Here is a 17,004-nt window from a genome sequence, read left to right on the forward strand (position 1 = left end):
TCCACTGTTGATTTTTTTTTCTTTGTGACATTGATAGAGCATACAACCATTAATTCTTTGAAAATTGGCAGAAAATGAGATTTTTGCGTAGAGTCAAAAAAGCGGTGAAATAAAATAGATAGTAAAATGAAGACATGTTTTTGAAACCAGCTTGATCAGGCATTTAGAGAGTGTGGTGGAGATGGGGATGGGGGAGTGAAAGATAAAAAGAATATCAAACTTTATGGGACTAATTAGGAAAAATAATCCTGGCAGTGTTCGTGATTCCTTATACCCTGAGTAATGAACATACACCATGAACACCATTTCCTCTTGATGATCTTAGAATTTAACATTTCCTTTAAAAGAAAAAAAAGGAGGGGGATTTAATCATTGAAGGCAGAGGTCACTGAAGCTTTTAGCTATGTAGTGTTTCAGTTCTTCTCTGTTGTTTTCAATGATGCTGACTACATCCCCTCAGTTAAGAGCTTCTTTTTTTTGCCAGGAAACTTACAAATTGTTTAGGTTAAAAAAAAAAATTCATCTAACTGTTAAAGACCCCATAAAAATGTGTTTGTACTTGTATAAACAATTCATTTTATTTATATTCTGAAACAATAAGTGCGGTGAGGATAATTGCAGATTGTAAAACCACTTTCTTCAGTTCCACCACGTGGTTTCAATTTAAAAGATGGCCTTTGATTATCATCTCCCAGGAAGTGCCTCTCGTCCAATTTTTTCCACAGACTGTGTAGTTATGGGACTATATAATCAGAGTGATGTAGATAAAGCAAATCCATAACTTAAACTTAAAGTCAATATATTCATTGAGTTTAGCAAACTGGTTTTGGCGTATGGTTCCAGCCCTGACTTCTCCTCAGAACCCCAGGCTCATGGGTAACTCACTACTTGATCTGTCCTTGGATATCTACCAGGCATAACAAACTCTACTCAACTAGAGTGGCATTCTGAAATTCTATACCAACCTCCAACCCTGCATTTTTTTCTGCCTGTCCAATCGAATAGTAAAAGGCATCATTCTTTTGCTCAAGTCAGTTACCAAGGAGTCTTTATTGATTCCTTGCTTTCTATCACCCACCGTACTAATGAGTTCTCTGGGCCCTGCCTGCAAAACATATTACTAATCTGATTACTTCTCACCATCCCTCCAACTTCAACTTCATCCGAGCCACATCATATTTTGCGTCATAATTGTAAAGATCTTTTATTTTCTCAACAGTATTTCTTCACATAGGAGTTAAAGTGATATTTAAAAACACAAATAGAATGATGTCATTCCACTGCTTAAAACCCTGTTTTACCAGCTTCTGGCATTTAACCTCGTTTAACTTTCTGACCTGATCCCATACTATGCCTCTTCTCACTCACTGGGAAGCACCATTCCTGGGCACCAAATATTAGATAATCATTCGGTTATTCTCTATCATATAAATATGATAATGTTTTCCATGTTAAAACCAATAAAACATCAGTTGCCATCAAGTAAACTCCAACGCATAGCAACCCCATGTGTGTCAGAGGAGGACTGTGCTCCATTGGGCTTTCAATGGTTGAGTTTTTAGAATATTATTATTCCTATGATGTTTTGTTGCGTATTTTTATACTTCTGTATTTTTTTTATCTTGACCATGAGTACCACAAGAGCAGGCAACTTGTTATTATTGCTCTACCCTAAATGCCTTTACCAGTGCTGGATACAAAGTAAATGCTTATCTTAGTCATCTACTGCTGCTATAACAGAAATATCACAAGCAGATAGCTTGAACAAAGAGAAATTAATTCTCTCACATTTTAGGAGGCTAGAAGCCCAAATTCAGGGCATCAGCTTCAGGGGAAGGCTTTCTCCCTCTGTTGGCTGTGGAGGAAGGTGCTTGTCAACAATCTTCCCCATTCGAGGAGCTTTTCAGCACAGGGATCCTGGGTCCAAAGCATGTGCTATTCTACTGGCCCTTGTTTCTTGTTGATACGAAGTAGCCATGTCTCTCTTCTTGTTTCTCTCTTTTATATCTCAAAAGAGATTGGTTTAAGACACAACCTAATCTCCTAGATTGAGTCCTGCTTCGTTAACATGACTGCCTCCATCCTAACTAATCAACATCATAGAGATTGGATTTACAAGACATAGGAAAATCACATTAGATGACAAAATGGTGGACAATCACACAGTACTGAGAATCATGGCCCAGCCAAGTTGACAGCTATTTTTGGGAGACAGAATTCAATCCATGGCAATGCTTAATCCTTATTAAATGAATAATGTGCAAGTGAGTAAGACCATATTGACAATTTCTTTTACCTAGTTGATTCATAACGTAACATCAAGTAGCATAGCATAGCATAGCACAGCACACCACAACACCACATAACGTACTACAACACATAACACATAATTGTACCTTTTTTTAACTGGGTCCACACAGAGGTGAATGAAATGAGATTTAAAATTATAAATTTTGTGAGGTGTATTCTTCCAAACTCCTAATCACACTTTATTTCTTTTAGACTATGTATTTATTGCATTGTAACATAAATGTAATTTATTAGTTTATTATGTTTTGCTTTCGGTGGGTGTGTGTATCTCAACCAATTAAGCAGAATATATGTTCCATATGCTCAGAAATTCTGTCCGTTTTATTTACATCTGAAATACTTCCTGGTACGTAGTTGTGTTAGGTGTCTTCGAGTCGGTTCTGACTCATGGTGACCAGAAGTACAATACAAGGAAACACTGCCCAGTCCTGTGCCATCCTCATATTAGTTGTTATGCTTGAGCCCCTTGTTGCAGCCACTGTTGTGTCAGTCCATCTCTTTGACACTCTACTTCTTTTTCGCTGACCCACAGCTTTACTAAACATGATGTCCTTCTTCAGGGACTAGTCTTTCCTGATAACATGTCCAAATATGTGAGATGAGGTAAGTCTCACCATCCTTGCTTCTAAGGAGCATTCTGGCTGTACTTCGTCCAAGACAGATTTGTTCATTCTTCTGGCAGTCCATGGTATATTCAATATTCTTCAACAACAAAATAATTTAAAGGTACCAATTCTTCAGTCTTCCTTATTTATGGTTCAGTTTTTGCATGCATCTGAAGCTATTGAAAACACCATGGCTTGGGTTAGGATCACCTTAGTCCTTAAAGTAATATCTTTGCTTTTCAATACTTTAAGAGGCCTTTTGGAAAATATTTGCCCAATGTAATGCACTGTTTTGTTTCTTGACTGCTGCTTCCATGAGCATGGATTGTGGATCCCAGTAAAATGAAATTCTTGACAACGTCAATACTCCGTTTATCATGATGTTGCTCATTGGCTTAGTTGTGGGGACTTTTGTTTTCTTTATGTTAGAGCGTAATCTGTATTGAAGGCCTATAGTCTTTGATCTTCATCTATAGGTGCTTAAGGTCCTCCTCACTTACAGCAAGGGAGGTTGTGCCATCTGTATAACATAGGTTGTTAATGAGTCTTCCTCCAATCCTGATGCCCTGCTCTTCATACAGTTCAGCTTCTCGGATTATTTGCTCAGCAGACAGACTGAATAAGCATTGGTTAAAGGACGTAACCCTAACACACACTTTTCCTAACTTTAAACCACACAATATCCCCTTGTTCTGTTACAATGACTATCTCTTGGTCCATGTACAGATTCCTCATTAGCACAATAAAGTGTTCCAGAATTCTCATTCTTCAAAATATTTTCTATAATTTGTTATGATCCACAGAGTTGAATGCCTTTGCATAGTCAATGAAACACATGTAAACATCTTTCTGGTGTTCTCTGCTTTCAGTCAACATCCATCTGACATTAGCAATGATATCCCTCATTCCACATCCTCTTCTGAATCCAGCTTAAATTTCTGGCAGCATCCCGCAGATGTACTCTTGCAACTGCTTTTGAATGATCTTCTGCAAAATTTTACTTGTGTGTGATATTAATGATATTATTCTATAATTTCCACATTCTGTTGTATCATATTTCTTTGGAATGGGCACAAATATGGATCTCTTTCAGTCAATTGGCCAGACAGCTGTCCTCCAGACTTTTTTTTTTTGTAATTTTTATTGTGCTTTAAGTGAAAGTTTACAAATCAAGTCAGTCTCTCACACAAAAACCCATACACATCTTGCTACACACTCCTGCTTACTCTCCCTCTAATGAGACACCCGCTCTCTCCCTCCACTCTCTCTTTTCGTGTCCATTTCGCCAGCTTCTAACCCCCTCCACCCTCTCATCTCCCCTCCAGGAAGGAGATGCCAACATAGTCTCAAGTGTCCACCTGATCCAAGAAGCTCACTCCTCACCAGCATCCCTCTCCAACCCATTGTCCATTCCAATCCACGTCTGAAGATTTGGCTTCGGGAACGGTTCCTGTCCTGGGCCAACAGAAGGTTTGGGGGCCATGACCACCAGGGTCCCTCTAGTCTCAGTCAGACCATTAAGTCAGGTCTTATGAGAATTTGGGGTCTGCATCCCGCTGCTCTCCTTCTCCCTCAGGGGTTCTCTGTCGTGTTCCCTGTCAGGGCAGTAATCGGTTGTAGCCGGGCACCATCTAGTTCTTCTGGTCTCAGGATGATGTAGTCTGTGGTTCATGTGGCCCTTTCTGTCTCCTGGGCTCATAATCGCCTTGTGTCCTTGGTGTTCTTCATCCTCCTTTGATCCAGGTGGGTTGAGACCAATTGATGCATCTTAGATGGCTGCTTGCTAGTGTTTAAGACCCCAGACGCCACTCTTCAAAGTGGAATGCAGAATGATTTCTTAATAGATTTTATTACGGCAATTCACTTAGATGTCCCCTGAAACCATGGTCCCCAGCCCCTTGCCCCTGCTACGCTGGCCTTCAAAGCATTCAGTTTATTCAGGAAACTTCTTTGTTTTTGGTTTAGTCCAATTGTGCTGACCTCTCCTGTATTGTGTGCTGTCCTTCCCTTCACCTAAAGTAGTTCATATCTACTATCTAATTAGTGAGTACCCCTCTCCCACCCTCTCTCCCTCCTCCCTCTCATAACCACAAAAGAAAATTTTCTTCTCAGTTGAAACTATTTCTCAAGTTCTTATACTAGTGGTCTTATACAATATTTGTCCTTTTGCAACTGACTAATTTCACTCAACATAATGCTTTCCAGGTTTCTCCATGTTATGAAATGTTTCACAGATTCGTCACTGTTCTTTATTGATGCATAGTATTCCATTATGTGAATATACCATAATTTATTTATCCATTCATCCGTTGATGGGCACCTGGGTTGCTTCCATCTTTTTGCTTTTGTAAACAGTGCTGCAATAAACATGGGTGTGCATATATTTGTTCATGTAAAGGCTCTTATTTCTCTAGGATATATTCCGAGGAGTAGGATTGCTGGATCGTATGGTAGTTCTATTTCTAGCTTTTTAAGGAAGCGCCAAATCGATTTCCAAAGTGGATGTACCATTTGACATTCCCACCAGCAGTGTAGAAGTGTTCCAATCTCTCTACAGCCTCTCCAACATTTATTATTTTGTGTTTTTTGGATTAATGCCAGCCTTGTTGGAGTGAGATGAAATCTCACTGTACTTTTGATATCGATTTCTCTAATGGCTAATGATCGTGAACATTTCCTCATATATGTGTTAGCTACCTGAATGTCTTGTTTAGTGAAGTGTCTATTCATATCTTTTGCCCATTTTTTAATTGGGTTATTTCTATTTTTGCAGTTGAGTTTTTGCAGTACCATGTAGATTTTAGAGATCAGGCACTGATCAGAAATGTCATAGCTAAAAACTTTTTCCCAGTCTATAGGTAGTCTTTTTACTCTTTTGGCGAAGTCTTTGGATGAGCATAGGTGTTTGATTTTTAGGGGCTCCCAGTTATCTAGTTTTTCTTCTACATTCCTTATAATGTTTTTTATACTATTTATGCCATGTATTAGGCCTCCTAAGGTTGTCACTATATTTCCTTCCACGATCTTTACCGTTTTAGATTTTATATTTAGGTCTTTGATCCATTTTGAGCTGGTTTTTGTGCATGGAGTGAGGTATAGATCTTATTTCACTTTTTTTGCTGCTGGATATCCAGTTATGCCAGCACCATTTGTTAAAAAGACTGTCTTTTCCCCATTTAACTGTTTTGTGGTCTTTGTCAAATATCAACTGCTCGTATGTGGATGGATTTATGTCTGTATTCTCAATTCTGTTCCATTGGTCCATGTATCCGTTGTTATACCTGTGCTAGGCTGTTTTGACTACTGTGGCGGTATAATAGGTTCTAAAATCAGGTAAAGTAAGGCCTCCCATTTTCTTCTTTTTCAGTAATGCCTTTTTTTATCTGGGACCTCTTTCCCTTCCGTATGAGGCTGGTAATTTGTTTCTCCATCTCATTAAAGAATGTGCTTGGGATTTGGATTGGAATTGCACTAAATGTATAGATGGCTTTTGGTAGAATAGGCATTTTTATAATGTTAAGTCTTCCTATCGACGAGCAAGGTATATTCTCCCACTTATGTAAGTCTTTTTGGTTTCTTGCAGAAGTGTATTGTAGTTTTCTTTGTATAAGTCTTTTACATCTCTGGTAAGATTTATTCCTAAGTATTTTATCTTCTTGGGGAACACTGTAAATGGCATTGATTTGGTGATTTCCTCTTGGATGTTCTTTTTGTTGGTGTAGAGGAATCCAACTGATTTTTGTGTGTTTATCTTATATCCCAATACTCTGCTGAACTCTTCTATCAGTTTCAGTAGTTTTCTGGAGGATTCCTTAGGGTTTTCTGTGATAAGATCATGTCATCTGCAAATAGAGATACTTTGACTTCTTCCTTGCCAATCTGGATGCCCTTTATTTCTTTATCTAGCCTAATTGCTCTGGCTAGGACTTCCAGCACAATATTGAATAAGAGTGGTGATAAAGGGCATCCTTGTCTGGTTCCCAATCTCAATGGGAATGTTTTCAGGCTCTCTCCACTTAGGGTGATGTTCGCTATTGGCTTTGTATAAATGCCCTTTATTATGCTGAGGAATTTTCCTTCTATTCCTATTTTGCTGAGAGTTTTTATCATGAATGAGTGTTGAACTTTGTCAAATGCCTTTTCTGCATCAATTGATAAAATCGTGTGATTCTTTTTTTTTTTTTTTTTTTTTATGTGGTGGATTACATCAACTGTTTTTCTAATGTTGAAACATCCCTGCATACCTGGTATGAATCCCACTTGGTCATGGTGAATTATTTTTTTGATATGTTGTTGAATTCTATTGGCTAGAATTTTGTTGAGGATTTTCGCATCTACGTTCATTAGGGATATAGGCCTATAATTTTCTTTTCTTGTGATGTCTTTACCTGGTTTTGGTATCAGGGATATGGTGGCTTCATATGGTAGTATTCCATCCTTTTCTATGCTCTGAAATACCTTTACTAGTAGTGGTGTTAACCCTTCTCTGAAAGTTTGTTAGAACTCTGCAGTTAAGCTGTCTGGACCAGGGCTTTTTTTTGTTGGGAGGTTTTTGATTACCTTTTCAACCTCTTTTGTTATGCGTCTATTTAGTTATTCTACCACTGTTTGTGTTAGTTCAGGTAGGTAGTGTGTTTCTAGGAATTCATCCATTTCTTCTAGGTTTTCAAATTTGTTTTAGTTTTTCATAGTAATCTGATATGACTCTTTTAATTTCAGTTGGATCTGTTGTATTATCGCCCATCTCATTTCTTATTCAGGTTATTTGCTTCCTCTCCTGTTTTTCTTTTGACAGTTTTTCCAGGGGTTTATCAATTCTGTTGATTTTTTTCATAAAACCAGCTTTTGGTCTTGTTAATTCTTTCAATTGTTTTTCTGTTTTCTATTTCATTTAGATCAGCTCTAATTTTTATTATGTGTTTTCTTCTGGTGCCTGTGGGTTTCTTTCTTTTGTTGTTCTCTTTCCATTTGTTCAAGTTGTAGGGATAATTCTTTGATTTTGGCCCTTTCTTCTTTTTGGATGTGTGAATTTATTGATATAAATTGTCCTCTGAGCATCACTTTTGCTGTGTCCCAAAGGTTCTATGAATTTCTTTATTCCATCCTTAAGGTCTTCTACAATCCAGTCTTTTTTGAGCAGGGTATTGTTCAGTTTCCAAGTGTTTGATTTCTTTTCCCTGCTTTTCCTGTTATTGATTTCCACTTTGATGGCCTTATGGTCAGAGAAGATGCTTTGTAATATTTCAATGTTTTGGATTCTGCTAAGGCTTGCTTTATGACCTAATGTGTGGTCTATTCTAGAGAATGTTCCATGTGCACTAGAAAAGAAAGTATACTTGGTTGCTGTTGGTTGGAGTGTTTTGTATATGTCTACGAGGTCAAGTTGGTTGATTGTGGCATTTAGATCTTCTGTGTCTTTATTCAGCTTCTTTCTGGATGTCCTGTCCTTCACTGAAAGTGGTGTGTTGAAGTCTCCTACTATTATTATGGAGCTGTTTATCTCACTTTTCAGTGCTGATAAAGTTTGTTTTATGTATCTTGCAGCCTTGTCATTGGCTGCATAAATATTTAATATGGTTATATCTTCTTGGTATATTGTCCCTTTAATCATTATATAGTGTCCTTCTTTGTTCTTTGTGGTAGATTTAACTTTAAAGTCTATTTTGTCAGAAATTAATATTGCCACTCCTGCTCTTTTTTGATTGTTGTTTGCTTGATATATTTTTTTCCATCCTTTGAGTTTTAGTTTGTTTATGTCTCTAAGTCTAAGGTGTGTCTCTTGTAGGCAGCATATAGACGGATCTTGTTTTTTAATCCATTCTGCCACTCTCTATCTCTTTGTTGGTGCATTTAGTCCATTTACATTGAGGGTAATTATGGATAGGTATGAATTTAGTGCTATCATTTTGATGTCTTTTTTTGTGTGTTGACAGTTTCTTTTTCCCACTTGATTTTATGTGCTGAGTAGATTTTCTTTATATAGTCTTTTCTTCATATTTGTTGTTGTTGTTTTTTTTTTCTACTGAGTCTGTGTTTTTCCCTTGTATTTTATTTTGATGAGTACAATAACTTGTCTCCTTTGTGGTTACCTTATTATTTACCCCCATTTTTCTAAATTTAAAACTAACTTTTATTTCTTTGTATTGCCGTATCTTCCTCTCCATATGGAAGGTGTATGATTACATTTCTTAGTCCCTCTTTATTATTTTAATGTTGTCTTCTTTTACATAATAACATCGCTGTTACCCTGTTTTGGGCTTTTTTTTTTTTTTTTAATAATCGTGCTTTGTATTTTTGGATATCCCTGTTCGGGTTGACTTCTGGTTGCTCTGCCCAGTGTTCTAGTCTTGGGTTGATACTTGATATTATTGATTTTCTAACCAAAGAACTTCCTTTAGTATTTCTTGTAGTTTTGGTTTGGTTTTTATGAATTCCCTCAACTTGTGTTTATCTGGAAATGTCTTAATTTTACCTTCATATTTAAGAGAGAGTTTTGATGGATATATGATTCTTGGCCGGCAATTTTTTTCCTTCAATTTTTTAAATATGTCATCTCATTGCCTTCTTGCCTGCGTGGTTTCTGCTGAGTAGTGCGAGCTTATTCTTATTGGCTCTCCTTTGTAGGTGACTTTTCATTTATCCCTCGCTGCTCTTATAATTGTCTCTTTATCTTTGGTTTTGGCAAGCTTGATTATAATATGTCTTGGTGGCTTTCTTTTAAGATCTACCTTATGTGGAGTTTGATGAGCATCTTGGATGGATATCTTCTCATCTTTCATGATACCAGGGAAGTTTTCTGCCAACAAGTCTTCAAAAATTTTCTCTGTATTTTCTGTTACCCGTCCCTGTTCTGGTACTCCAATCACTGGTAGGTTATTTCTCTTGATAGAGTACCACATGATTCTTAAGGTTTCTTCATTTTTTTTAATTCTTTTATCTGATTTTTCTTCAAATGTATTAGTGCCAAGTGATTTATCTTTGAGTTCAGAAATTCTAGCTTCTACTTGCTCAATTCTGCTCCTCTGACTTTCTATCAAGTTATCTAATTCTGTAATTTTATTGTTAATCTTCTGAATTTCTGATTGCTGTCTGTCTATGGATTTTTCCAGCTTATTAAGCTTTTCATTATGTTCCTGAATAATCTTTCTGAGTTCTTCAGTTGCTTTATCCGTGTGTTCTTTGGTTTGTTCTGTGTATTGCCTCATTTTCTTCCTGATGTCTTCAAGGGTTCTGTATATTAAACTTTTGTATTCTGCATCTGGTAATTCCAGGAATGCACTTTCTTTTAGAAAATCCCTGGATTCTTTTTTCTGAGAGCCTATTGAGGTGATCATGGTCTGTTTCTTTATGTGACTTGATATTGACTGCTGTCTCTGAGCCATCTATAAGTTACTGTATTTAGTTTATGCTTGCTTACTGTGTTGTACGTGCTTGCTTTGTTTTGCTTTGGTATACCCCTATGGGTTACTTGAGTGAGCTAGCTTGATTATTTTCACCTTTGGAGCTCTGGTGTCCTGTCCCCAGCTGGCTAGAGCTGTTATCAGGTAAATCAGTCTAGAAGTCCATCCAGTTTTCTTGTATGAAAACTCGGGTTTCCAGGTAGCTGATTATCAAGTGTGGTACAGGCTCTGTTGTACAGTCTTAGATGGGCAGGGATGATTGGCGTATATATCAGTATCTGATTGCAGCAGGGGGTCATGCTCTGAACAAGGCAGGGGGCTGAGAACAGACCCCCAAGTGTCTCTGAGGAAAATGTGTCTCTGTTCCCTAGAGCGTGCTGGTGGGTAGGTTCTGCAGATGGACCATGGGCACCCAAAATTTTTGGTTGTAAGGACTGGGAGGTACCAGTTATCTTTGGACCCCTGTCACGGGTGGCTGGGTGACCTGAGTGGAGCTACCAGTCCTTAGGTACCTGATGTGGGTAGGTGAGGACCTTGGTTAATAGGCGAAGCAATGTCAAACATCAAACACCTACCTCACCACACAGCTGAAATGGTTGGAGTTTGCCAACAAGGGCCTATTCTCCCAAAATAGACCCACACAGGACCATGCAGAAAGGAAAGGTGCTCAAGGTCCACAGACGGTTTATGCCTGGACAGGAGCCGCTCCTGTCCTGAGCTCCCCTGGTTAATGGAGCTAGCAAATTACCTTTTTCCCCCAATTGCAAATGTTTTCCTTCCCCAAGGTCGGGAGGACGGCTCCAGGTGCTCACCAGGGTCTATCTCAGGCCCAGGGATTCAGCTGCTGAAGCGGGCTTGGGGGTGGGAGGGCACGGTAAAATATATACAAGTACTCACTTTGTTGACAGCACGGTTCTCCTCAGGTTCCGGAGGTGTGAGTAGGCTGTGTTGCTGGCCGCTTCTCCATGAGGCAACTGCGGACCAATGCTAGTGCCAGTCTACGCTGCCACCGCCACTGCTGCCACTGCCGTTCAGGGAATGGTGCCTGAGGGCTCCCCACAATTCAGGTCCGGTAACTCCTCTCCACTTCTGAACGGCCTTTTCCTCCCCCTACCCCTCAGTTCGTTGTCTAAGCTTGCCTTTGATGCTCAGGGCTCCCAGCTTGTCACAAATATACTCGTTTCACTTGTTTTCTCGGGTCTTTGTCGTAAAGAGGGCTCGATGGAAGCGTCTGTCTATTCCACCATCTTGGTTCCACCTCCCCAGACTTCTTGACAGAGACAAGAGAGCGCTTCCAGGGTTGCATCCGTTTGTTGAAACATCTCAACTGCATTCCGTCAATTCCTGAAGCCTTGTTTTTTGCCAATGTCTTCAGTGCAGCTTGGACTTATTCCTTCAATACCATTGGTTTTTGATCAAATGCAACCTCCTGGAATGGTTGAATGTCAACCAATTCTTTTTGGTACAATGACTCTGTATTCCTTCTATCTTCTTTTGATGCTTCCTGTGTTATTTAATTTATTTCCCCCAGAATCCTTCAATATTGCACTCAAAGCTTGAATTTTTTCTTCAGTTCTTTCACCTTGAGAAATGCCAAGCATGTTTATCCCTTTTGGTTTTCTAACTCCAGGTCTTTGCACGTGTCATTACAATAATTTTCTCCTTCAGTCACACTTTGAAACTTTCTGTTCAGCTCTTTTACTTCATCATTTCTTTCAATCACTTTAGCTACTCTACACTCAAGAGCAAGCTTCAGAGTCTCTTCTGACATACATTTTGGTTTTTGCTTTCTTCTCTGTCTCTTTATGACTTCTTGCTTTGTTCATGTATGATGTTCTTGATGTCATTCCACAACTTGTCTGGTCTTCAATCTTTAGTATTCAATGTGCCAAATCTGTTCTTTAGATGGTCTCTAAATTCAGGTGGAATATATTCAAGGTCTTATTTTGGCTTTTGTGGACTTGCTCTAATTTTCTTCTGCCTCAACTTGAACTTGCATATGAGTAATTGATGGTCTATTCTGTAGTCATTCCCTGGCCTTGTTCTGATTGATGTTACTGAGCTTTTTCATCATCTCTTTCCACAGATGTAGTAGATTTGATTCTTGTGTGTTCCATCTGGTGAGGTCCATGTGTATTATCATTGTTTATGTTGTTGAAAAAAGGTATTTGCAATGAGAAATTCATTGCAAAATTCTATCATGTGATCTCTGCCATCGTTTCTATCACCAAGGCTATATTTTCCAACTACTGTTCCTTCTTCTTTGTTTCCAACTTTTGCATTTCAATCACCAGTAATTATCAACGCATCTTGATTGCATGTTTGATTAACTTCAGACTGCAGAAGTTGATAAAAATCTTCAATTTCTTCATCTTTGGCTTTAGTGGTCACTACATTAATTTGAATAATAGTTGTATTAACTGATCTTTCTTGTGGGAGTATGGATATTATCCTATCTTTGACAGCATTGTACTTCGGGACAGATCTTGAAATGTTCTTTTTGATGATGAATGCGACACCATTCTTCTTAAATTTATCATTCCTGGTATAGTCCTTGTGATTTTCTTATTCAAAATGGCCAATACTGGTCCATTTCACCTCCGTAATGCATAGGATATTGATGCTTGTGCATTACATTTCATTTTTGATGACTTCCAATTTTCCTAGATTCATATTCATACATTCCACTTTCTGATTACCAATGGATGTTTGCAGCTGTTTCTTCTTATTTTGAGTCACAACATATCAGCAGATGTAGGTCCTGAAAGCTTGACTTTATTCACATTATTAAAGTTGACTGTACTTTGAGTAGACAGCTCTTTCCTGGTCATATTTTGAGTGCCTTCCAACCTAGGGACTCATCTTCCAGCACTACATCAGACAATGTTCCGCTGCTATTCATAAAGTTTTCACTGACTAACTTTTTCTGAATAGACCTCCACGGTTCTTCTTCCTAGTCTATCTTAGTCTGGAAGCTCAACTGCAACCTGTCCACTGTGGATGACCCTGCTATTATTTGAAATACCTGTGGCATATCTTCCAGCATTACAGAAACAAGCAAGCCACCACAGTATGAGTTTTTGACAGATGTGTGTAGTAGGTGCCCAATAAATATTTGTTGATAAATGAGTATTTAACAACTTTAATTTTCTAAGTTCTTCATTAGCAAGGCATATATTTCAAAGATCATGAGAAGAACTATATTTGCACTCTGATAATTGAGCAAAAATCTATAGCTACAGTTTATACCATTTTTGGATAAAGATTTAAACAATTTAGAAAAAAGATGCAGAACCCTTTATATTTAAACTTATTATTACTATTTAAATTAGACTGGATCTATTCCAAAATGTATTGAGATGTAGACAATCTAAATAATTCCTGAAAAAGCTCTGAACCTCTTCATAGTAGTCTCTTAAAGACTATTTCATTAAACTGAAATCATACAATTTTCTCTACCTCCAAATACTGCAGTGTTACAAAATCATTTATCATGCTTTAATAGTATCCTTTTTATTTAAATCTCCTGTCTTGTTTTGAGCTAATCTAAGTATATATTTTAACTCTTATTTAAAATACTAGCCAACTGCTTGAGTTAGGACTGAATTAGAAATTCTAGTTTATGCAACTTTCTTAGCAGTACCAAGAAAGTACATCGTTACTTTTTATTGAATGTTTCTTGATAAGCAACTCTATTGTATTATTATGAGTTATTTAATATTCATAAGCATTACCTAGACAATACACTCAAACTTCTAATTAATAAATATTCATCTGTCACCTACTTCTTCAAGGTTCTCTACTAAGTGCAGTAAGGAATGTAAACAACCCATTAACCATGTTTCCTGCATTCCCAGAACTTGTAATCTTCAGTGGTAAATACATAAATTTAACTAATTGCAACAAAAGACAGCATGTAAGTGGTTGCCCATGAGTGGTGTGAGCAAGTTCGATAAAAGTTCAGAAGAAGAGCAGATAACTCCGAGAAGAAGAGACAACAGTCAGGTGCCATGGAGTTGATTCTTACTCATGGTACTCCCAAGTGCGTCAGAGTAGAACTCTGCTCCAGTTTTTTGGAAGTAGGTGGTCAAGGCTTTCTCCCAAGTTGTGTCAGGGTGGACTTCAACTTCCAACCTTTAGGTTAGCAAAAAAGCATCTTAACCATTTGCACCACCCAAGAACTTCAGAAGAGTAAGTGAGGGAGACTTAACAAAAAAGTGTCCCTTTAGCCCGGATTTTCAGGATAAGGAAAATAAAAGAGCCCTGGTGGTGCAGTGGTTAAAAGCTACAGATGCTAGCCAAAGGTCGGCAGTTCAAGTATAAACAAAGAGTTGAACTGATAAAAAAAAAACACGACTGGATGACTGGACTCTGCATAGACTCATCTTAGAAGGAACACAGAGTTTGTGCAGAAGAATGCTAGAAAGGTAAGTTAAGGATTACATTTGAACTTGAAAGATTGGCCAAGGAAGTAAGACCTTAAATAATCGTTAATTTGATAATATTAGAAGCATTTGGGGGATTTTTTTCTGATGACTATAGTAAATTGGTTTGGAGAAGTGAAATATTAAAACCAGAAAACCAATAAGGAGTGTCTGGCAATGGACTGGCTGTGAATTAATAAAAGCTTTGACTAGAGATGTTGGTAATGGAAATAGAAAAGAACATTATATTTTTTCTGTCATTTCTGTAACTTTTTCTGGATGGAGTTTAGCAAAATATTCCTGAAACTTGAAATCCATGTTTGTCCTCCTGAATCTTATTCTGCATGTCTGAATAAATGAAATGAGTTTCATAAACTTGATATGAACTCATTAACTTCATCAGTGAAGGTGTGAAAGGCAGTCTTACTTTTCCCTCCAAGTGGGTTGTGAATAATAAAACACCTATCACTTCAGGGATTTTAAATTAGCAAGCCATCTGGCAGGAAAAAAATTAAAGAGGACAGCATTACTTATGAGAAGGGCTTGGGTTTGACTCAAAGGGCTAAACAGCATTGAGGATTTTTTTTTTTTTTAAGTTAAAGTTTTAGTTCTTATTAAAATATCATGCTTCTGCAGGTCACCTTTTTAATATGCATGTAAAAGCAGGCAAGGGATTATTAATTTGATGTAGACCCCATTCAGGTCTGTATAGTACCATGTGAAGGTCTCCGCCAATTGTTCACATTAATTCTTTACCATGAGGCTTCTGCCAAGGCCCAATAGTTGCTCTATGAAAAATAATTTGTTTGCAATAGCCTCTCGTATGGCTTTCCTGATGGTCTAGGCCTATCACTGCTTAAAAGGAAAAAAAAAAAAAAACAACTATTGATGGTGAGACTGGGTGGGTTCATTCATTGCTAGCTGGTAAAAGGGAGATTCATTTACTGCTAGCTGGTAAAAGGGAGATTCATTTAGCCTTTCTGAAAAGCAATTTAGCAATATTGTTGGAAAACAAAAAGCGTTTCTGACTTTTCACCTATTGGTTTCATCGCATTCATTTAGTATAACAGTGATAATAATAATTAATAAATAAAACAACAGAAAAAAAAAAAACTCCGATTATTCAACAGTGGATCAATTAACCATGGTATATTTGTAGGCTGAAATATTACAATTAGCTTTACAAAAGCAGGAGAGTCCCTGGGTTGCACAAACAGTTAGGCGCCACTATTTGAAAGATTGGCTGTTCGAACTACCAAGAAACACCTCGGAAGACAGGCCTGGAGATCAGCTTCTGAAAGGTCGCAGCCTTGAAAACCCTATGGAGCAGTTCTACTCTGCACACATGTAGTGGCCATGAGTCAGAATGAACTCAATGGAAACTAACAACAACAACAAGACATCGGAGGGTTGGGGAGATTCAGTTGGCAATGGGTAAAGGGATCCAGTTGGTTTGGGCTTCATATTCACAAAGAGTCTAAAATTCAGACTTTTCATTTTATATCTGCATGGCGTAAATACAGTCATAGATTTATATCGACAGAATTACAAAATATATATCATACAACTTTAAACTTGTGTTACGCTACCTAATGCTAACGCTTGGATGGTAGGCTTACAGTTAATATTTCTATATACTTTTGTAATAGTATTCAAATTTTCTATGACAAAGAAATATTACTTTATAAATAGGGGAAAAAAAGCAATGTGTTATATTTTGAAAAAACACTGAGGAGGTAAGCAATTTTTACAGTCGTTCTGCTCAATCCATTTTACTTTGTTACATGAAGCACAGCAATGTAGGACATCTAATAATAAGCAGCTTAACACAAATGACAGATGGACTTTTTTCCCAAAACTAAAATTCTTTCTGACTGTCCAAATTATGCAATGCAAAACTCTATTGCTGCTGAATAATTGTGCTTTGTTACTCTTTGTCCTATTTAGCTTCCTAGACACCTGAGATTGAGATCTGCTATGTATACATATTTGTGTTTTCCTACGTTATGCATAAGAGACTTAGTGTAAAATCTCCCATAAACAGAAGCTGAGACACAAATTTGGATTCAAATATTTTATTTGGGAGCTGATTACAGAAAGTTGGAGTGAGGCACCAGAGAAAATATGACAGGGAGTTGGAAAAGCCAAATAAGAGGTCCTGGCTGCGGGCAGCTGGCTCCTCTGCTAAATGCATAGAATGTCTCCAGTGTCCACACCAAGAGTGACTGGGGTATTAGCAAATTAGATCCCAACCCTTCCAGCATC

This window comes from Loxodonta africana, chromosome 4 (genome assembly GCF_030014295.1).
Source record: "Loxodonta africana isolate mLoxAfr1 chromosome 4, mLoxAfr1.hap2, whole genome shotgun sequence".
Lineage (NCBI taxonomy): Eukaryota > Metazoa > Chordata > Mammalia > Proboscidea > Elephantidae > Loxodonta > Loxodonta africana.